Source organism: Vicia villosa, linkage group LG1 (genome assembly GCF_029867415.1).
Source record: "Vicia villosa cultivar HV-30 ecotype Madison, WI linkage group LG1, Vvil1.0, whole genome shotgun sequence".
In the NCBI taxonomy this organism is placed as follows: domain Eukaryota; kingdom Viridiplantae; phylum Streptophyta; class Magnoliopsida; order Fabales; family Fabaceae; genus Vicia; species Vicia villosa.
In genome coordinates, this window is record NC_081180.1 from 104,343,834 (window position 1) to 104,367,460 (window position 23,627).

Below are 23,627 nucleotides of genomic sequence, written 5' to 3' on the forward strand. Positions count from 1 at the left end.
GAATATTGAAAGCAAACAATTAAACATATATTTAGTGGGAAATGGATATTCACATAAAATAACTTTTCTTTTGTTAACACTCATCACATTTACCTTATAAATTGTTCTCCATGTGAGCCGGAAAATTTTAGTTGAAGGATTCAACATTGTAGCAACTTTACAGTAAAAATGACGAACTATGAAAATATTTGGTTGTCGATCCACTGCCTATATCGACTGAGAAACTCAATTAGCGTAGTGAGTATGGTTTGAAAGAATCCACTACAACACGGAAGCCCTACGACAACGCTTTTTTTGGGCTTTTAAAGCGCTTAAAAGCGCTGTAAAAGCTGGCGCTGGCGTAGGTAACGAAAGCGCTTCTAAAAGCGCTCTGGTAGGCCCCCCCTATAAGAGCGCTTTTCTGGAAAAAGCGCTCTGGTAGGCCACCCCTATAAGAGCGCTTTCCTGGAAAAAGCGCTCTGGTAGACCCCCCTTTAAGAGCGCTTTTTCCAGCAAAGCGCCCTGATAGCCCCCCTATGAGAGCGCTTTTTCTGGAAAAACGCTCTGATAGCCCCCCCTATAAGAGCGCTTTTCCAAAAGCACTTTCGTATGTTGCGTTTTTTTTTTAATTTTTTATGCTTTTTTATTAATCTTTGGCAGCGCTTTTACTAAGAAGCGCTTTAGTAGGTGGACCTTTAAGAGCGCTTTTTAAAAGCGCTGTCGTTGCTAAATGAGGTATTTTAATGTGCAGCCTGTAATTTAATCCTCTCAGTCGACCTGTAATATTTTCGACCTGTAATATGTTTTCAACCTGTAATATTTTCGACCTGTAATTTATTTTCGACGATATTATTTCAGCCATCAGTAAGACAATATATATACTAATATAATACCATTATAATATCCAAAATTATATATATACATCATTACAACATCAATAATATTATAGTTCAAATCGACACAAATCCTACATGAAAAATTGCTTAATATAAAATTGACACAAATCCTCTTTTATTTCTTCCAACTTAAGTCTCGGGTACCCAGCAGCACGGAATTCGTCAAGGTACTACAAAACAAAAACATAATATGAATGATATATTTAGTTAAATGTAATAAATTATATGAAATTATCTTAAGTTATAAATTCATACCGTGAGCGGAATCTCTAATTGATTCGCCTGAAGGATTTCTTTCATAAACCTCAAAACAAAGTATCCGCAATCGTAACTGTTTCGCTGTTGCGGACACTACATAGAAAAACAAATAAGATTCTATAGTTGTCTTGTTTTATCAAGTAGCATAAATATTATAAGCAAAATTGTGAAAAATAATGTACCTGCACTTGGATCCAAGTAATGTTGTTAGATTTAGTCCGGGATACCTGTGCGTCCGGTTGACTTCGGAACACTTGTATTGATCTAATTAACAAATATATAAAAGCATATGTTTAGATCAATCCCACAAATAAGTAAATATATAAATATACACGAATATATATTTAGAACGATCCCACTTACAAATCAACGATGTCCTTCATAGCCGGATAATTGGTCCATTCACCATTTACCGAATTCAGATAATACACGAATTCCCTTATAGGGTTGATAGCAAGCAGCAACCAGTGTGCTCTATAAATTAAAACAATAGGTTATATGAAAATTTTGCTATACACAAAAGAAACAGAGATTAGATGAACAAAGAATGAGAAACTAACCCTACTGGTCGGGTATTATACGCCCAAAGATGCAGACTTTCTGTATTGCCGGTGGACATGAATCTATCGACTAAGCGCTGTCTAATTGATTCCGGTTCCGAAGCAATTGCCATTCCGCTGCAATGGGCGGAAGACACGAAACGGAATCTGTTAGACAATGGATTCCCGCGCAACACTCTGTCATACAACAACCTTAAATAAAAACATAATAAACATTAGATTATTTTCATTGAAATGTGTAAATAAATTATATTGTGGGACTAATTAAATAATATATCGGATGAGTGAATATTACCGGATGTATGAGTGCATATTACTGACGCCTAGTTGATCATGCCTAAAAATCTCTTCCAAGTCATCAATTGTAATAAGTGACTTGAATTCAATACCGAAGACACTTTCATCCATATCGATTTCACGTAAAGCACCATCCTTCAAATCGGACATATCAACCATTGTTGTGAGCGTCGACCGGTATCGAGGCACAAAAGCACCGCCTTTTTTTGCCGCTGGCTTCGGAGGACCAGTGGGTGGTACGCTACGAACTTGCTGCGTCACTTGTTGTGACTCCCGAGCGGATGCCTAAAAATCATATAAGTTAGGTAAAATATAAAATCATGCAGATTTAGATTCAGATTATATATTAACACTTTAAATGTACCTCTTTTAGTGATGCAACAGACTCCTCCTCCTGTAAAATCCCTTTACCCTTAATTGCGGGTTTTATAGGAGCAGTCTAAAATTAAAATGTAAAAAATAATTAATAAACGGTTTAGAATTGACATTCGAAAACTAAATGATTCATAATCGTTTTCAATATACCTCATCACTAATGGTAATGAGCTCCGAGGGCCATGCAACAAATGATCCTATTGCATCTCGCAGCAATGTCGTCTCTAAGACCATGTCAGGTACCGGTAGCATCGCATCATGATTTACTACAACATCCACCGATACTTTCAGGTGTCCATCCGGGAGCGGTCTATGGTGAAGTAAATCTCCCACAGTGTTGTGCACTTTTCCCTTGCCAACTAGGCGATAATACGGTGCGGATAAGTATAGTTGGCAAGAAGAAATGCCCTAAACCAATAGTAAATATAAAGTCATTATCGTTGATAAAATAGAACAATTTGTAAGGAAAAAAAATTATAATTACCTCGGGAAATTTCCTTTGACAGTTGATACTAGCCTTATCACTAGTTTCTTTCACCGATGAAGTGTTGCACTTTTCTCTCATATACATCTCTTTATCTCTTTGCAATTCAGAGACTTGTGCTTGCAATTCCTGCAACTTTTGCAACACTTCTTCATTGGTAGGATTTCTTCTCCTAGGACTCTTGTAAAAAGAGGTTGGAGTCACACCATGACCCTTACCCCTCACCCGACCGGGATACTCAGGAGCATCTAGTGCTCTACTAAGTACACTCCCCTCACCGGTGGATGCCGATTGCGACAAGGTCTCCTGTAATTCATTTACATTAAAAAATAATTTATATATTAAAAAACATTTGATTTAATTAAAGACACAGTATTATACTTACACATTCAGTAAAAACTCTCTGAACTTCGGGATCGACAGCTTGATTCTTGCCCACACGAGCTTCCCTCCACAACACATGTACAGGAAGTGAGGTTTCCTCACTTTTATTCTCCTCTAACTATGCATTGACACAAATGATAAAATCGTCAAAAAAAACACATTTAGACAATTAATTAAAACGCATTTCTATTTACTTACAATTTTATCCTCCAAGCGTGCATATCCCAAACGCCCTTTTTTGTATGGATATGCGGGTTTTGATGCTCTCGCGCTATTTGTGACACTCCTTTTCCGAAAATCTTCATCTCTTTGCTTTACAAACTTAACCCAATCTTCTTCATCAATGAAGATCTCATACTTTTTTGGCCGTCCCGGTGCCTCTTCAAGAAAGTTTCCATCTTTATCCTTAAGATAGTTATTTGTCAAAAAAGCTTTCCACCCTCTATATCTTTTTCCGGCCAAACTAAGTATGTAGCGTCTACGCTCATCTGGTATGTCAAAAGTCCTCTGCAAAAAACATACGCATAGTGTGTTAGTATAAGTAATGTAAACAATTTATCGTCAAGATAATAACAACAACCATATATGGTATATACCTGAAGCTCTTCCCAAATCGCTTTTTTTTTCCGCATCCAAGTCTTCGCTTTTTAGATTCCATTTAGCTACGGAGACTGAAATATGCATACGAACAAGTGTACCAATGTAGCTTGTCAACTTTGCAGAATTAGGACCAATTGGCTGTAATTCAGAATTCCATTCCAAAGGGTATACTAATCCTTGGTCTCTATGTCGAATGATTCCCTTCATAATGGTGGTGCCTCGTGCAACTTCTTTTGCTTCAGTATCAGGTGGAGCATTTGTATCCGGAGCATCTCTTTCTTGATTATCTCTTTCTTGTGAGTTTTCTTGTGAGTTTTCAAGTGGAGCATCTCTATCCGGAGCCATTTAACCTGTATCAAACAAACTAAAGCACATTAGTACACTATTAATAAGCTAACAATCTATACAAGTCAAATGGAAGTCAAACCATGCATGTACAAGTGTATCGAAAACAAAATCGGTACAAATCAAAATAAGCGTCAAAATAGTATAGTTACATGTAAAGAAGTCGACAAACTTTTACATGGTTCAAAAGTTATGTACAAAACGAGAATATGCACCAAAATTGAATAAGTACTATACTATTGATTAAAACAATCGGTACAAATTGAATAAAACAAATTAGTCGGAATATGTATACTATTACCTTTATCACTAACGTCTCTTTCTTTTCTTGGTAGGATTGTGTTCTACGCGTCTCTTAACAACACGGACGGTTGGATTGATCCAAATACCCTCATTATGATCATTTCTAGTACAAGATTCATTCTCATTTTGATCGTTTCTTGTACAAGATTCAATGCCAACACCAATATCACCTTGATCTTCAATGTTTTCATCAACTATTTTGTTAGATAAAAGCACTATAGACCATTTCGTACTTGTCGGATCATTGACATAGAACACTTGTTTAGCTTGAGAGGCTAGAATGAAAGGCTCATCTTTGTACCCTACCCTATTGAGATCCACTTGCAAAAATCCTGACTTATCCATTCGTATGCCACTATTATTTTCAACCCACTTGCAACCAAATACAGGAATCTGAAACTTCGCGTAATCAAACACCAAAATGCGCTCGATAACCCCAAAATATGACAAATTTGCAAATTTTGGATTTAAGTCATTCGCACTTGATATGTGCATTGCTTCAGCTACCAAGGTAACACCACTATTTTGCATAGTACTTTTATCATCCTGTTCTTTGGTATAAAATGTGTATCCATTAATAGCGTATGCGCTATAAGAAAGCACAATTACAGTTGGACCATAGGCTAAACATCTCAACCTTTCTGTTACTGAAGCAGGATCTGAACGATACTTTGAATAAATATGATCCCTAAACCACGGTATGAAACTTCGATTGTGCTCTCGTACTATCCAGTTCTCATTTCTATTTGGATTTAAATCTCAGAGAACAACCTTGTGCATTTCAACATACGGCTCAACCTCAATCTCATTGTGCAGAACATACAAGTGCGCTTGATCCCGTTCGACCATTGATACTGTCACAACTTTATTTCCAATTAGCCTTTTTCCTTCTTTTTTTCGACAATATGAGATTTGGGGAGTCCAATTGATTGAACATTTGACAGATATTCAGTACAAAACTCAACCGCTTCTTCAACAACGTATCGTTCGGCAATACAACCCTCCGGTCGACTTCTGTTTTTCACGTACCCTTTTAATATTTTCATATAACGTTCAGCAGGGTACATCCATCTCATATAAGCTGGTCCGCACAATTGTGTCTCTTTCACAAGATGAACGACTAGATGAACCATTATGTCAAAAAACGAGGGAGGAAAATACATTTCAAGATCACATAAGGTAACAACTATCTCTTTTTGCAATGTTGGTAAGATCGCGGGATCGACCACCTTACTGCAAATTGACCTGAAGAAGAAACACAGCTTAATTATTGCGCTTCTTACTTTTTCTGGCAGAATAGAACGTATACCTATTGGTAAAAAATGTTCCATTATAACATGACAATCATGCGTCTTCAAACTCTTTAACTTGAGGTCTTTCATGGACACAAGTCTTCTAATATCTGAAGAGTTGCCTTCTGGAACTTTAACTTCACTGAGGAACTTACACAATGTTTTCTTCTCCTTTCTAGATAGAGTGTAAACAGCAGGTGGCATATATGTTCGTCTTCCTTTCGTCACGGGTCCCAATTCAGTTCTCATTCCCATGTTTACCATGTCCTTCCTTATGTTAAGGCCATCCTTAGACTTTCCTTGTATATTGAGTAACGTACCTATGACGCTGTCAAATACATTTTTTTCAATATGCATAACATCCAGGAAATGTCTTACGTACAACGACTTCCAATATGGAAGTTCAAAAAAAAATTGACTTCTTCTTCCACCCACCTGTAGCAACCTGCCCTAAAATTTAAATTTAGAGTCGCCACCTATTCTTCCAAGGCGAATAGGAAACCTCGCGCAGTTAAGAGATCAGGGTAAGATACTATATTCAGGTCGAGGGAAGGTGTTAGGCACCCTCAACCCTTTCCTAAAGGTTAACATTGCAAAGATAAGGGTTATGGCAAAACATAAAGAAAGATGACAGACAGTAAATAGAGTTAAAGGCTAATTATTTGAACATGATTAGAGTTTGGAAGAGGGGGACTCGCCTTGTTGCAAAGTGCCTACGTACCTCCTTATGGAGGATCAGAGTCTACGTAGTTCGGGACACAGGGTTGTACGCCTTAGAATTTGATTTGATATAGTTTGGGAGGCTTTTAAGCGGCCTATCGTAGTTTTGAATGAGGATAAAAATCCGTATTTTGAAATTGAAGCTTGAAAGATGTTTGAAAAGTGTTTTGAAGTTTTGGGCGTACAACCCTGATTTGGTATGGCACTATTAACCGCAACGATCAGTAAATTCGATCGCCATAGTTAACAGATTGAAAGTTGTATCGTTACCAATTTTAATCAATTAATTTGATTATTACTAATAACGAATTATAGTATTTTAATAATTTAATAATTAATTTGTATCGTTACCCCTCGTAATCGATTGATTCGGTTAAAAAGAATAACGAATTAGGAATGAGGAAATTGAATAGCTAATCATCGCAACCAATGAGGATGGTTGAAACCATTTAACTTAATAGGAATTAATTGCATTTTAATTAAATAAACATTTTGATTAAAATTATTGTTGACCATAGCGATTAATCGATTTAATCGGCACGAACAACAAATTGAAATTTTTAATACAAATATTATATGCTTATTTTATAAGAAAAATAATTATTATATAATTAATTTATTTAATTTATATTAAAAAGATATTTTAATTAAAACAAAGTAAATAATTGAAATTATTTAAGTTTTATTAAAGGTTAAAATCCTGTGTGGTTATTGCTAAGCACCATGGTATAGGGAATCAAGGCTAGGGCGTTAGATTAGACTGGCTGATGAAACCAATAGCTAGATCGTGAGGGTGCATAGTGTTCTACAGGATTGCATACGCAGGGAATTGCTGGAGAGAATTTTGAGAAAAAAACATGGAGAGGGCCAGGGATCGAACCCTGGACCCTGAGGACAAACACCACACGCGGTCACCACTTCAACTAACGTGGCTAGTTGTTCAGACAACGCATCCAATACCACATATGCGCAACTAAAACAATACCCAGCAAACAAGCGCGAAATTTCAAATAAGCCAGTGGGACGTTGCCACGTACTCATCTTCTTCACGAAGACCTGCGAATTTCTGATAGAATTTGCTACGAAAACTGCTATTATTTTTCGCGTAGCAAATAAACCTGGGCAATAGCGATTTGCACCTGAACACGTATAAATCTGGCGCACCTATCTTATTCCCCTTATTTTCACCGTGCGAATTCAATCATGTGGTTATTTTAACCTAATTTTACCTCTAATGGAAACCCCCAAACTGAAACCCTAAAACCTCGCTCGGCCACCAATGGCCGATTACGCTATAACGCCCCAAAACACAGTTAATTAACCCAGAAACATTCACAGCAATAATACAAAATCAAACACACAATCAAATCATCATAAACATGCGTGTACTATGCTAATCGATCAAGTTTTTGAAACTACATACCTCGGCTAATCGGAGGAGAATCTGGGGGTGTTGGTGAAGAGTAATTATCCCAGCAGCTTCAGAGTGATCCTACAAACGTATTGCAATCCTCAAGTCCCCTTCAAAAGCTCCCAATTTTAATCCGAGTTTGAATTTTCTTGACAAATTCCTTGCTCGTGAAGGTGATTCTAAGCCCAGAGTTTCGTCCCCTAATCTGGTCCCTTGTCTTTGATACTTATACTGGAATGAATTAGGTTAAAAAAAAAGAGCCCAAGGATTATTGAATCAAATTTTTCCATATTTGAGAAATTTGATTTCTTTCTTGAATGGCAAGCTACTATTTTTGATCAATATTCTATCAAATCTTTCCAATCCATGTATGCACGAAATTAAATATATTTTAGGCATTAATTGTGATTGGAAATACTTAAAAATCTATTTTCCATCAAAATATTTGATTTTTATGTTAATTAAATCATTAAAATGAAATAAAAATCATATTAAATCAAGTATAATGTTCAAATTTCAGGGAAAATAATTTTGGGCATGCTAATGACTTGTGGACCAAGATTGCATCAAAAAACCATAGGCCCACTTGCAAAGTTCCTCAATTTGGACCTTCTTTTTTCACATTTAGTCCTCCAAAATCACCCAACTTTGATCAATCATATCTCACTCAATTTTTAAGCTATGAGGGAGTTCTAAGACTTTTTGGAAACCTCAAGAGGTCCTCTATAAGCCACTTTGGGAATATATTTTTCATTTGGAGCTTTTATCTTGATCATATCCTCTTTGGGAAAAAACTGCTTTTGGAGGATGCCTGAAAATGACCTGTAATCTTTTGCATTGTATCTCTCAAATGAATCATTTCTAGCCCTGGCTTGTGAGAGACAAAGTTGTAGGGAATCCAATTTCCTTCAAAGTAGGCTTTGAGTGGGGAATTTTTGATGTTCCATGTGAAAGTTATGCCCAGTCAAAGTTGGGTTGACTTTCTCCTAAGAAACCCTAATTTGAACCTTTTTGTATTTGTTCATCTCTGAGTTTCTATTAATGGAATCATGATCATTCTTTGATCAAATGATGGTTATACTTCACATGCTTGATGTTGACCAGAATTGGGAGGCTTTGACTATGCTCTGATTATGGTTGACTTTTAGGTCAAACCAGTTGACTGTGGATCATCTGAACTTTTGAATGAGTAACCTTTGGGATTCGAATCTTGAACTTTAAATCATTGTGAATGGAATATGGAAGGCAAATTTTGGGGTATGACAGCTGCCCCTGTTCAATCTTCTTGAACCTGAAGAGGTAGAAGATGATTGGACATTGAAATGCCCTGAAATTTGCTTGCGTAGGGAAGGAGTTCTGTGGGAGATGGGCTTATAGATGCCATCTATTTGCCTGGCAGGATACTTGGCTAAAGCATATGCTTTTCGGACTTGGATTTATTTGATTGTATCCGAGAGAGAGGGAATCATGTCTTACATAAGACTACCAGAAGAGGTTCCTGAATAGGGCATATCAAAGGATGATGCGAAGAAGCTTAGGATTTGAACAATGCTTAGGAAGAATGTCTTGGAGAAGACTAACTGAGGAGTTCTTTAAAAGAACTAAGCGTGTCTTAGAAAAGAATGGATAAACATTTTAAGAAGGCTACCTAGAAAGGCATGATATGTCTTAAATAAGACTCACCTAGAAAGGCTCGTAAAAAGATATGGAACATCTTAAACAAGATTCACCTGGAGAGGTTTTTTTTTAGAAAGGGTATGAAATGTCTCAACTAGACTACCTAGACAGGTTCCTATAAAGGATACGAAACGTCTTGACAAGACTACCTAGACAGGTTATGGTATGTCTTAAACAAGACTAACCTAGAAAGGTTCTCGGGAATGATACGACACGCCTTAAATAAGACTATAAGGTTAACTTGGATATGTCTCAAACAAGACTGACCTATAGAGGCTCCTGGAGAGGATAAGGAGGGATTGGATATATGTTTGAAGAAGATTACCTAGAAAGGTATGATATGTCCTAAACAAGACTGACCTAGAACAGTTTTTTTTGGAAATGGTGTGATACGTCTTACACAAGACTCACCTGGAAAGGCTTTTCGATAGGATACGTGATATCTTAAACAAGACTTACCTAGAGAAGTTCCTATAAAGGGAAGGATACGTTTTAAACAAAACTATCTAGAAAGATTCCTATAAAGGGAACGATACATTTTAAATAAAACTATCTAGAAAGATTCCTATAAAGGGAACGATATGTTTTAAACAAAACTACCTATAAAGGTTCCTATAAAGGACATGGAACGTTACGTTTTAAACAAAACTACCTAGAAAGGTTCCTATAAAGGACATGAAACGTTTTAGACAAAACTACCTAGAAAGGACAGGATACATCTTAAACAAGATTGCCTAGAAAGGTTAGGATACGTCTTAAACAAGACTGCTTGGAAAGGTTAGGATAATTGTCTTGGACAAGACTACCTGGAGAGGTAAGAAGTTCTTTGATTGCTTCTGGATTGTCTTTGAAGAAAGACTTGGAATGAGGTATTAGAATTGTATCTGTGCACGTTGAGATTGAATCGTTGATACGATCGTATTTGCACTGTAATTGAATGATAACATCCTTTTGATTATGAAGTGACCTGAAAAGGCAGCGTTAGCTGTATGCAATGTCATGATGCATGTGTCATGTAATGAGATTCCCAAAATAAATGAGAATTATGAATGTATGCTTATCCCACACTGCGGGATGTAAATAGTACAGGCGTGGGAAGATCAATTACGCAGCAATGCTCCTTGTGTGATACAAGTATGACTTCCCGAATATCATAGATTTTGAAACATGCCCCTTAGCCTGAATGAAAGACCTTTAGAGAGAACTCGAGTTTTCACCATATCTTGCCTGACATGCATTGCCCCAGTGTTTGAATTCTTGAAAGATATGCCCCTAGTCAATAGGATTCTTGATTGTATGCATTGATTTGAACGTGAAGCAGATGCTTTTCAGAGTGAGTCAAGCGTTTCGGTTGCGCCTGACGGACATTGATTTGCTGAGTACTCAGAATGAGATGATGTCTTCTATAAGACTACCTGAAGAGGTCCTTGGGAAGAATGGGAAATTGTCTTAAACAAGATTGCGCTTTAAACAAAGCTCAAAGGGATATGTTTGTGTAGAGGGTGAAAAATATTCCTATAGAGGATAGAGACTGTTTTTGTGGCGTTTTAAACAAAACTTAGGAAAAGACGTCTTGAAGAAGATTACTCTAGAAAGGATGGTGAACTGTCTTAGAGAAGACTCTGTACTCTAAACAAAGTTTGACAAGGTTCTTGAAAGCATAAGAGAAGTTTGAATATGTCTTAAAAGACTAACTGAAAAAAAAGGTTAAGAGATGTCTTACAGAAGACTACCTAGAAAAGGTTCTTGGAAAGGAATATGTCTTAGAGAAGGCTGTTTGAAAGGGTTTGAAAATAGAAAGGATAAGAAAATGGGTCTTTAAAAGACTGTTTGAAAAAGGCTCCTAGAAAGGGTAAAAAGTATTTGAACATGTCTTAGAGAAGACTATATGGACAGATTGAGAAATGTCCTATAAAGGGTTCCTGGAAAGGATGTGAGAGTGGCATTGACGCCATCTGATACTGAGTGACCTTTGCAACATGCCCCCAGGTGATGGACTTGCCCCATGGGCTATTCAGCGTCCTTGATAGATTCCATGGATCTTGATTAGATTACCCCATGTAAATGGGATAATGACGAGTTATGCCATGTGTACACATTAGCCATCCCAGTCATGAGTAAGGGATGTTTCTTCTTTTGACGAGTTTTTAAAGCTACTTCGTCAGTCAGTAGGATTTTTAGCCGTTAGCCATGCCCCATGCAACTTCTCCCTGATGTTTAAACATCTGAATCCACATAGACAAGTGTACTTTATACTGAAATTCATAAGATGCGAATGCATATGTTTGTCTTGAAAGTTTAAAAACATTTTTTTGAATAAAACGAAGTTTTTTTTTGTAAGAAAGTGATATCAACTCAAAAGTTACAGTAGACCTTAAGGAGTCGGGATACCTATGGTAACAGTATGCTTTCGAACTAACCATGCTTCAGTTAGGACTTTTAAGGGTTGTAACGTGGCCTGGTTCACGGTTTAAAGAAACAAAAGATAGAGGCTCAAAGTTTATTTGTACCCATCCCAATCTTCGTGATGTTCTCCAGTCCTATGCTCAGTTAACTATGCATTTAGTCTTCAAAAAGACTTTGGGAATATTGATATTTTTGATGGTTCAAAAACCATAAGTTTATTTTGCAAAGGCAGTCATCCTCCTTTTTTGTAATATCTTTCCTTTTGTTGAAGGTACATAGTGACCTCTTTTCGACTTTGTTATCCCTAACTTTTGCCTGAACTGTTTGTTTTAAAATTGCAGTCAGCGGGATGCCCCAATGTTGCCTAAGTCTCCTTAATAGGTTTTGACTTAGCAGGCCCTTGCATTGCTTTCTCTTTTTTCTTTGCGGATATTGACTGCCAGACTTAATGATGACGGGGAACCATCGGTGATTATGTTCAAAGGAACAACTTGAAATAATTAAATTAACTGAGCAACTACCCTACCCCAGGTTATATTTTGAGGGTTCTTATTTTGTACATGAAGGAAAACTCCTACTTCTTAGGCTCGAAGGGGTTGACAAGGGATTAACATCCTTATATCTCCGTTATTTAGGAATTGAAACAATGCCTGTACATCGTCAACATGGTCTGTTCGAAAGCATAGCGTATGAAATTATGGTATCGTTTTCGTCATTCTCCCTCTAAAGGTGTATGACTTTTAACGAGAGTTGAATATCACAAATGAGAAAACCGAGTAAAAACACAGTTTTAAATATAGTGAGAACACTAGGAGTAAATCAAGACAAACGTAAGCAATGCATTAATGATTATTGTAAAATACACAGCATATGTCGTAAGACTAATGTTTAAACAAACGGAAAGAAATTGCAAATGGAAACAAAACTAATGATCTAAGAAATCCTCCTTCTAGCCACCTATGGTATTAGACTTGCGAGGATCTTCGAACTCAATGAGCCCTTCTTCAATCAAATCTTGGATCTTGTGCTTCAATGGCCCACAATCCTCTGTATCATGGCTAGGACTATCTGAATGATAAGCGCACCTAGCTTGATGCTTGTACCCAGGAGCGGGGTTAGCTGGAGCTGAGTATGGAGGCAGCAGAGTTACCAGGTTCTGGCTGAGCAGACGTTGCAAAGCTTGAGACAATGGCATGTACAACGGAGTGAATGATCGTTTTGGCTTGGACCTCCAGGTGCGTTGGCCACCCTGTTGCTTTTGCTGATCCATTGATCTCTTCTGCTGAAATCTTGTTGGATAATATGTGTTAGAACAAGATTTGTTCTTATCAATTATCTTAGTTTTGATGATAACAATAATATGAATTTTGCTTAAGATAATATGGTACTCTAATCCAATGCAATTTCCCTTTCAGGAAATATATATAAAGAGTACGCATAATTCAGCGCTCAGAAGTTGTATCTCAAATGGTTCAGCATGCAACATCAGAACATGGTCTGGCAAGACATCAGAAGATGGTCGAAGCAGAATCAGAACATGGGTCTATGGAAGCATCAGAAGAACATGAGATCAGAAGCACTGAAGATCAGAAGATGGTATCACGCTCAGAAGCACTTCAAGGTCAGAAGATCAGAAGATGCTATGCACCAAGCTGTTTTGACTCTGATGATATTCAAACGTCGTATTCACAAACATCAGATCAGAAGGAAGTACAGGTGGCAGACTACGCTGACTGACAAAAGGAACGTTAAAAGCTACTAAAGGCTACGTCAGTAGACACAGCGTGAACAAGGCTCGAGGTAGTTGACAAAAGCGTATAACATTAAATGCGATGCTGTACGGAACACGCAAAGCATTAAATGCATTCAACGGTCATCTTCTCAACGCCTATAAATATGAAGTTCTGATGAGAAGCAAGGTTAACGATTCTGCACCAAAACAACTTATATCAAACTTGCTGAAACGCTGTTCAAATCTAAACTCAGAATCTTCATCTTCATCAAAGCTCACTACATTGCTGTTGTAATATTTTAGTGAGATTAAGCTTAAACGTTAAGAGAAATATCACAGTTGTGATTATCGCTTTTAAGAAGCATTTGTAAACTCTTGAATAGATTACATTAAGTTGTAAGGAACTAGAGTGATCGTGTGATCAGTATACTCTAGGAAGTCTTAGCAGTTGGCTGAGCAGTTTGTAACTAGAGTGATCGTGTTGATCAGAATACTCTAGGGAAGTCTTAGGAGTGAACTAAGCCTAGAGTGATCGTGTTGATCAGTAGACTCTAGAAAAGTCTTAGAGGGTATCTAAGCAATTGTTCCTGGAGTGATCAGTGTGTGATCAGAAGACTCTGGAAGACTTAGTTGCGGACTAAGTGGAAAACCATTGTAATCCGTGCGATTAGTGGATTAAATCCTCAGGTTAAGGTAAATCATCTCTGCGGGGGTGGACTGGAGTAGCTTCGTTAACAGCGAACCAGGATAAAAATAATTGTGCAATTTATTTTTATCGTCCAAGATTTAAAGTCACACTTATTCAATCCCCCCTTTCTAAGTGTTTTTCTATCCTTCAATTGGCATCAGAGCGCCGGTTCTAAGGTGCAAGCACTTAACCGTGTTTAGAAAAGATTCAGGAAGAGAAAAACGCTTCATTTAAAAGATGGCTGGTGAAACTCCGACAAATCCACCTGCATCTACATCTGGCTCTGCTGAGCAATACAACGGTAACAATGGTTATACTAGACCGCCGGTATTTGATGGTGAAAACTTTGAATACTGGAAAGATAAACTGGAAAGTTACTTTCTGGGTCTAGATGGTGATCTATGGGATCTTCTAATGGATGGTTACAAACATCCAGTAAATGCCAGTGGCGTGAAGCTGTCAAGGCAAGAAATGAATGATGATCAAAAGAAGCTTTTCAGGAATCATCATAAATGTAGAACTGTTTTGCTGAATGCTATCTCTCATGCTGAGTATGAGAAGATATCTAACAGGGAAACGGCCTATGACATATATGAGTCCTTGAAAATGACTCATGAAGGAAATGCTCAAGTCAAGGAGACAAAAGCTCTTGCCTTAATCCAGAAGTATGAAGCCTTCAAGATGGAGGATGATGAAGACATTGAAAAGATGTTTTCGAGATTTCAAACTCTGACTGCTGGATTGAGAGTTCTTGACAAAGGATACACCAAGGCTGATCATGTGAAGAAGATCATCAGAAGCTTACCCAGAAGATGGGGTCCTATGGTGACTGCATTCAAGATTGCAAAGAATCTGAATGAAGTTTCTCTGGAAGAGCTTATCAGCGCCTTGAGAAGTCATGAAATAGAGCTGGACGCAAATGAGCCTCAAAAGAAAGGTAAGTCTATTGCATTAAAATCAAATATCAAGAAATGCACTAACGCTTTTCAGGCCAGAGAAGAAGATCCTGAAGAATCAGAATCTGAAGAAGAAGATGAACTGTCCCTGATCTCCAGAAGGCTAAATCAACTCTGGAAGACCAAGCAAAGGAAGTTCAGAGGCTTCAGAAGTTCAAGGAAATTTGAACGTGGAGAATCTTCTGATGAAAGAAGATTTGACAAGAAGAAGGTCATGTGCTATGAATGCAATGAGCCTGGACACTACAAGAATGAATGTCCAAATCTTCAGAAGGAAAGTCCCAAGAAAAAGTTTCATAAGAAGAAAGGTCTTATGGCAACCTGGGATGAGTCAGAAGATGATTCAGAAGATGAGCAGGCCAACTGTGCGCTGATGGCGACAGAAGATGACGGATCAGAATCTACATCAGAATCAGATTCTGAAGAGGTATTTTCTGAACTTACTAGAGATGAGTTAGTTTCCGGTCTAACTGAACTTCTGGAACTCAAGTCTCAGATTAGTCTCAAATACAAAAAGCTGAAAAAGCAATTTGAATTTGAAACAAAGAAGCTTGAGTTGGAGAATTCTGAATTAAAAGAAAAACTTTTAAAATTATCCAATAATGTTGGATCTCCTTCTGATTCAGAAAAATCCACTCCTAGTCTAAACCATATTCTGAAAGAATATGATTTAAGTTTCAGGAAGTTCTTATCTAGAAGTATTGGCAGAAGTCAGCTAGCTTCTATGATATATGCCGTATCTGGAAACAAAAGAGTTGGCATTGGTTTTGAGGGTGAAACCCCATACAAACTTGAACCTGTTGATGAAATGAAAATTACATACAAGCCATTGTATGATCAGTTCAAGTATGGCCACTCTCATGATATTAGGCACACCTCACATGCTCAAAGTTTTCACATAACACACACCAAGAAGCATGTGACACAACCTAGGAAATATCATGAAACTCACATTAAAAATTATCATGCTGTTCCTCCTATTGCTTATAATGTTAAACCCAAGTTCAATCAGAACTTGAGAAAATCTAACAAGAAAGGACCCAAGAAAATGTGGGTACCTAAGGATAAGATTATTCCTATTGCAGATATCCTTGGCTGCAAGAAGGACAAAGCACAACATGTCATGGTACCTGGACTCTGGATGCTCACGACACATGACAGAAAGAAGGTCTATGTTCCAAGACCTGGTGCTTAAGTCAGGAGGAGAAGTCAAGTTTGGAGGAGATCAGAAGGGCAAGATAATTGGCTCTGGAACTATAAAGTCTGGTAACTCTCCTTCCATTTCTAATGTACTTCTTGTAGAAGGATTAACTCATAACCTCTTATCTATCAGTCAATTGAGTGACAATGGTTATGATATAATCTTTAATCAAAAGTCTTGCAAGGCTGTAAATCAGAAGGATGGCTCAATCCTATTTACAGGCAAGAGGAAGAACAACATTTATAAGACAGATCTGCAAGATCTTATGAGTCAGAAGGTGACCTGTCTTATGTCTGTTTCTGAAGAGCAGTGGGTCTGGCACAGAAGATTAGGTCATGCTAGTTTGAGAAAGATTTCTCAGATTAACAAACTGAATCTGGTCAGAGGACTCCCTAATCTGAAATTCAAATCAGATGCTCTTTGTGAAGCATGTCAGAAGGGCAAGTTCTCCAAACCTGCATTCAAGTCTAAGAATGTTGTTTCTACCTCAAGGCCATTAGAACTCTTGCACATTGATCTGTTTGGACCAGTCAAAACAGCATCTGTCAGAGGAAAGAAATATGGATTAGTCATCGTAGATGATTATAGCCGCTGGACTTGGGTAAAATTCTTAAAACACAAGGATGAGACTCTTTCAGTGTTCTTTGATTTCTGCATTCAGATTCAATCTGAAAAAGAGTGTAAAATCATAAAGGTCAGAAGTGATCATGGTGGTGAATTTGAGAACAGATCCTTTGAAGAATTCTTCAAAGAAAATGGTATTGCCCATGATTTCTCTTGTCCTAGAACTCCACAGCAAAATGGGGTTGTAGAACGAAAGAATAGGACTCTGCAAGAAATGGCCAGAACCATGATCAATGAAACCAATATGGCTAAGCATTTCTGGGCAGAAGCAATAAACACTGCATGCTATATTCAGAATAGAATCTCTATCAGACCTATTCTAAATAAGACTCCTTATGAATTGTGGAAGAATAGAAAGCCCAACATTTCATATTTCCATCCTTTTGGATGTGTATGCTTTATTCTGAACTCTAAAGATCATCTTGGTAAGTTTGATTCCAAAGCTCAAAAGTGTTTCCTTCTTGGATATTCTGAACGCTCAAAAGGCTACAGAGTATACAATACTGAAACATTGGTTGTAGAAGAATCAATCAATATCAGGTTTGATGATAAGCTTGGTTCTGAAAAACCAAAGCAGTTTGATAATTTTGCAGATTGTGATATTGATATATCAGAAGTTGTTGAGCCAAGAATCAACGCATCAGAAGCAGAGCTCCTCAGAAGCAAAGAACCAGAAGATCAAGTATCAGCTTCTCTGGAGGATCTAAGTATTTCTGAAGAACCATCGGTCAGAAGATCATCCAGACTCATCTCTGGTCATTCAGAAGATGTCATTCTTGGAAAGAAGGATGATCCAATCAGAACAAGAGCATTCCTTAAGAACAATGCAGACTGTCAATTAGGTCTTGTATCTTTGATCGAGCCAACTTCTGTTGATCATGCTCTAGAAGATCCAGACTGGATAATTGCTATGCAAGATGAACTGAATCAGTTTACAAGGAATGATGTTTGGGATCTTGTTTCTAGACCAGATGGATTCAATATAATTGGTACAAAATGGGTCTTCAGAAACAAGCTCAGTGAGAAAGGTGAAGTGGTAAGAAACAAAGCCAGACTGGTGGCTCAGGGTTATAGTCAGCAAGAAGGGATTGATTATACAGAAACCTTTGCACCAGTGGCCAGGTTAGAATCTATTCGTCTATTAATTTCTTTTGCCACTCAACATAACATCACTCTCTATCAAATGGATGTTAAGAGTGCCTTCTTAAATGGTTATATAGATGAAGAAGTTTATGTCCATCAACCTCCTGGTTTTGAAGACTCTATGTCTCCGAATCATGTGTTTAAACTAAAGAAATCATTATATGGATTGAAGCAAGCTCCCAGAGCTTGGTATGAACGCTTAAGTTCTTTCCTTCTAGATAATGGTTTCACTAGAGGAAAAGTGGACACTACTCTCTTTTGTAAAACCTTTGAAAAGGATATTTTAATTTGTCAAATATATGTAGATGATATTATTTTTGGAACATCTAATGCTACACTTGGAAAGGAGTTTGCTGAGTCTATGCAGGCTGAGTTTGAAATGAGCATGATGGGAGAACTCAAGTATTTCCTTGGAATACAAATAAATCAAACATCAGAAGGAACATATGTTCACCAAACCAAGTATGTGAAGGAACTTCTGAAGAAGTTTAATCTTCTGGACTGCAAAGAAGCCAAAACTCCTATGCATCCAACATGCATCCTAGGTAAGGATGAGGTAAGTAAGAAGGTAGATCAGAAGTTATACAGAGGTATGATTGGATCTCTTCTATATCTGACTGCTTCTAGACCTGACATTCTGTTCAGTGTTTGTTTGTGTGCTAGATTCCAATCAGATCCTAGAGAATCTCATTTAACTGCTGTTAAGAGAATTCTAAGGTATCTGAAAGGTACTACTAATGTTGGCTTAGTTTACAGAAAATCTAAAGAATACAACTTAGTAGGATTCTGCGATGCTGATTATGCTGGAGACAGAATTGAAAGAAAAAGTACTTCAGGAAGTTGCCAATTTCTTGGAAGTCATTTGATCTCCTGGTACAGCAAGAAGCAAGCAACTATTGCTCTATCAACCACAGAAGCAGAATATGTAGCTGCTGCTGGTTGTAGTACACAGATGCTCTGGATGAAGAGTCAGTTAGAAGATTATCAGATATTTGAGAGTAACATTCCTATATTCTGTGATAATACTTCTGCTATATGTTTATCTAAGAATCCTATTCTTCATTCAAAAGCTAAACATATTGAGATTAAACATCATTTCATAAGGGACTATGTTCAGAAGGGTGTCATATCTTTAAACTTTGTTGATACAGACCATCAATGGGCTGATATCTTTACAAAACCCCTGGCTGAAGATAGGTTTAAGTTCATTCTGAAGAACATCAGTATGGATTTATGCCCAGAATGAGAAGATGAGAAGTTCTCATGTATGAGTATCTTCTGAAATGAATGTGGAACATTTTTTTGTCAGAAGTTCTGATTGAAATCTTTTAGAAATTATGATTCGGTTATTACTAACGTTTCATTGTCTAAGTTGATTCAGAACCTCTTTTAAAGCAAAACAGCTGTTACGTTTTATCTCGGGATGGTAAACCTGTCGTTACTATTCATGGATAAGCGCGCGTGCAGTTGAAGGGACGCCGACCATAGGTAACTGTGCTAGTCACCTCATTTGTCTTTATTATCTCTCCTCACGTCACGTAACATTAAATGCTATTCATCATTCGTTTCATTTTTTTTTTTTTAAATACTCTTCAAACTCTTCTCTTTCCCTCTCATCTTTCTCTATCTCCTTGCATTCCTCATCAAGTTTTTCTCTCTCTCTCTTCCATATCAAACCCTACTTGTTCATTTTTCTGCAAACCCTACTTTGTCTTAGCTAGGGTCTTAGGATTTGGTCTTTGTAGTTTCCTTTCCTTGTTGCATCTGTTTTCCTGCATTCCTGTCTTGTAAACCTTTTTGATTATCAATGAAAAAGTTCTTTGATTTACTTTCCAGTGATTCTATTTGTCGTTCTATACATCTGAATCCTTTTAAATTTTCTTTTTGATGTTATGACAAAAAGGGGGAGAAGATAAATGATAAATGATTTGATTAATCTATCAGTTGCTGGGTAAAGGCTCCCACACATTCACTAACAAGAACTGCAAGTTCTATATGGTTTGAGTGTTTTGCAGGTACAGAGAAGTGAAGTGAATCTTCAGAAGCAAACACAAGAAGCAAAACCATGGAAACTGAAGCAAGCTGAGTGCTGTCAAGCTTCAGAGATCAGAAGCAAGAAAGAAGAATGAATCAGAAGCACTGATAATAGAATTTGAATATCATTGTCTATCCTGTTCTGACAAAATTCTATTTGCTCTGATACATATAATGTTATGGCTCTGATACATTATTTGCTCTGATACATTATTTCAGCCTATATGGCTCTGATACATATAATGTGTTCAAACATACATTTTATGTTCTAACTCGTTCATGCTGACTTTTGTCGTTTAGTTTTTGTTCTGTAACATTTCAGGATGTAGAGATGCTCTGATGATGCTCTGGTACATTCAACAATGTTCTGATACAAATCTAGCATGAAGTGATGATTGGTAGACATTCAAAATTCTGAAGCTATCCGAGGGAAGCAGAAATCAGAAGATGTGAATGTTCTAAAAGATCCAGAAAATTCAAGTTCTGAAGCTGTCCTGAATGGAAGCAGAAGTCAGAAGCTGTGAATGTTCTGAAGATCAAAGAAATTCAAGTTCTGAAGCTGTCCACGATGGAAGCAGAAATCAGAAGCTGTGAGTGTTCTAAGGATCTAAAGAAATTCAAGTTCTGAAGCTGTCCAATGGAAGCAGAAGTCAGAAGCTATGAATTCTCTGAAGGCAGAAGCTTATATGATCGTCTCTACCGAAATAATCAGGGAAGTCTTTTATCAAAGTTCTTCGAGTATTTATTTCAGGGGGAGATTATTTATCTCAGGGGGAGATTGTTAATCTCAGGGGGAGACATATTCATATGCTTATGCTATAGCTGTGTAATTTGTCTTTTGCCGTCTACTCTTTCTGATCGCAAATTCATATCATTTATATATGTTTTTGTCATCATCAAAAAGGGGGAGATTGTTAGAACAAGATTTGTTCTTATCAATTATCTTAGTTTTGATGATAACAATAATATGAATTTTGCTTAAGATAATATGGTACTCTAATCCAATGCAATTTCCCTTTCAGGAAATATATATAAAGAGTACGCATAATTCAGCGCTCAGAAGTTGTATCTCAAATGGTTCAGCATGCAACATCAGAACATGGTCTGGCAAGACATCAGAAGATGGTCGAAGCAGAATCAGAACATGGGTCTATGGAAGCATCAGAAGAACATGAGATCAGAAGCACTGAAGATCAGAAGATGGTATCACGCTCAGAAGCACTTCAAGGTCAGAAGATCAGAAGATGCTATGCACCAAGCTGTTTTGACTCTGATGATATTCAAACGTCGTATTCACAAACATCAGATCAGAAGGAAGTACAGGTGGCAGACTACGCTGACTGACAAAAGGAACGTTAAAAGCTACTAAAGGCTACGTCAGTAGACACAGCGTGAACAAGGCTCGAGGTAGTTGACAAAAGCGTATAACATTAAATGCGATGCTGTACGGAACACGCAAAGCATTAAATGCATTCAACGGTCATCTTCTCAACGCCTATAAATATGAAGTTCTGATGAGAAGCAAGGTTAACGATTCTGCACCAAAACAACTTATATCAAACTTGCTGAAACGCTGTTCAAATCTAAACTCAGAATCTTCATCTTCATCAAAGCTCACTACATTGCTGTTGTAATATTTTAGTGAGATTAAGCTTAAACGTTAAGAGAAATATCACAGTTGTGATTATCGCTTTTAAGAAGCATTTGTAAACTCTTGAATAGATTACATTAAGTTGTAAGGAACTAGAGTGATCGTGTGATCAGTATACTCTAGGAAGTCTTAGCAGTTGGCTGAGCAGTTTGTAACTAGAGTGATCGTGTTGATCAGAATACTCTAGGGAAGTCTTAGGAGTGAACTAAGCCTAGAGTGATCGTGTTGATCAGTAGACTCTAGAAAAGTCTTAAAGGGTATCTAAGCAATTGTTCCTGGAGTGATCAGTGTGTGATCAGAAGACTCTGGAAGACTTAGTTGCGGACTAAGTGGAAAACCATTGTAATCCGTGCGATTAGTGGATTAAATCCTCAGGTTGAGGTAAATCATCTCTGCGGGGGTGGACTGGAGTAGCTTCGTTAACAGCGAACCAGGATAAAAATAATTGTGCAATTTATTTTTATCGTCCAAGATTTAAAGTCACACTTATTCAATCCCCCCCTTTCTAAGTGTTTTTCTATCCTTCAATATGGTCGGGATGTTAGGTTATCCTTCCCAATGGTCCCTTGTTCTGGAGATAGAAGAGGAATCTTATCTCAATGTCATGAAAATGATGTGTATGCCATGCATGATATGTATGATATCCTTTTTTCTTTCTTTTTTTTTTTGAATAAAATATGATGCAAGAATGCCCCTGATGTATGATGAATGGAAAAAGGAATAATAAATAAAAAAATAATGATCAACACATATATATACATATTGCACATAGTCACATAAGTTCATAGGTTCGACGTAGCGACTCTTGGGAGCCAACCTTTTTATAGGGGGGTTCTAGAAGGTCTCATGGGGTCGTTCGTAACCTCCAAGACTTTTTGTCTCTTTGGATTTTAGAACAACTCATTTTATCCATGAGGTTCGAATTTTTGGGTAGGTTCCCGGAGAGATCAGCCAAATATCTCGTCCTGCCCTCAACAAAGTCAAGCCTCGTTTTGGACATTTCTGAATATTCAACCCACTCCGAGTGGAGTTATCAATGAGACTCGTAGGCGATTCATACTCCCCTATTGATCTCAAAGTTAACTCCCACACTTAGGGTTTTAACATTATATAATATGTCAGCAGTGCATATAAAAATATGATAATTAGGCAATTAAATATAAATATATTAACATAAACAATTAAATATAAACATATTATAAACAATTAAATATTTTTTAGATAAAAAACAAATAAACAAATTTTTTAAAAAAAAATAAAAAAAATAATTACAAACCCTAAAAAAGGCGAATTAGCCAAACCCTAAAAAGTTGTCAACCCTAAACCCTGCCAAAACCTAAAACCTATAGGAGCATAGTATTCACCATTTAAGTTATCCCCAGCAGAGTCGCCAGCTGTAGCAACCTGCCCTAAAATTTAAATTTAGAGTCGCCACCTATTCTTCCAAGGCGAATAGGAAACCTCGCGCAGTTAAGAGATCAGCGTAAGATACTATATTCAGGTCGAGGGAAGGTGTTAGGCACCCTCAACCCTTTCCTAATAAAGGTTAACATTGCAAAGATAAGGGTTATGGCAAAACATAAAGAAAGATGACAGACAGTAAATAGAGTT

The 23,627-nt window shown here is 37.2% G+C and overlaps 1 long non-coding RNA gene across 1 annotated transcript; it reads right to left on the reverse strand.

Annotated features, from left to right (window-relative positions):
- Positions 1–842: 842 nt before the first annotated feature.
- On the reverse strand, positions 843–1,363 carry LOC131613787 (uncharacterized). The gene is made up of 3 exons (XR_009287622.1): positions 1,316–1,363; positions 1,131–1,226; positions 843–1,045 (listed from the first exon to the last, which is right to left on the reverse strand). It is a non-coding gene; the product is annotated as an uncharacterized LOC131613787 (long non-coding RNA).
- Between the last annotated feature and the right edge of the window lie 22,264 nt (positions 1,364–23,627).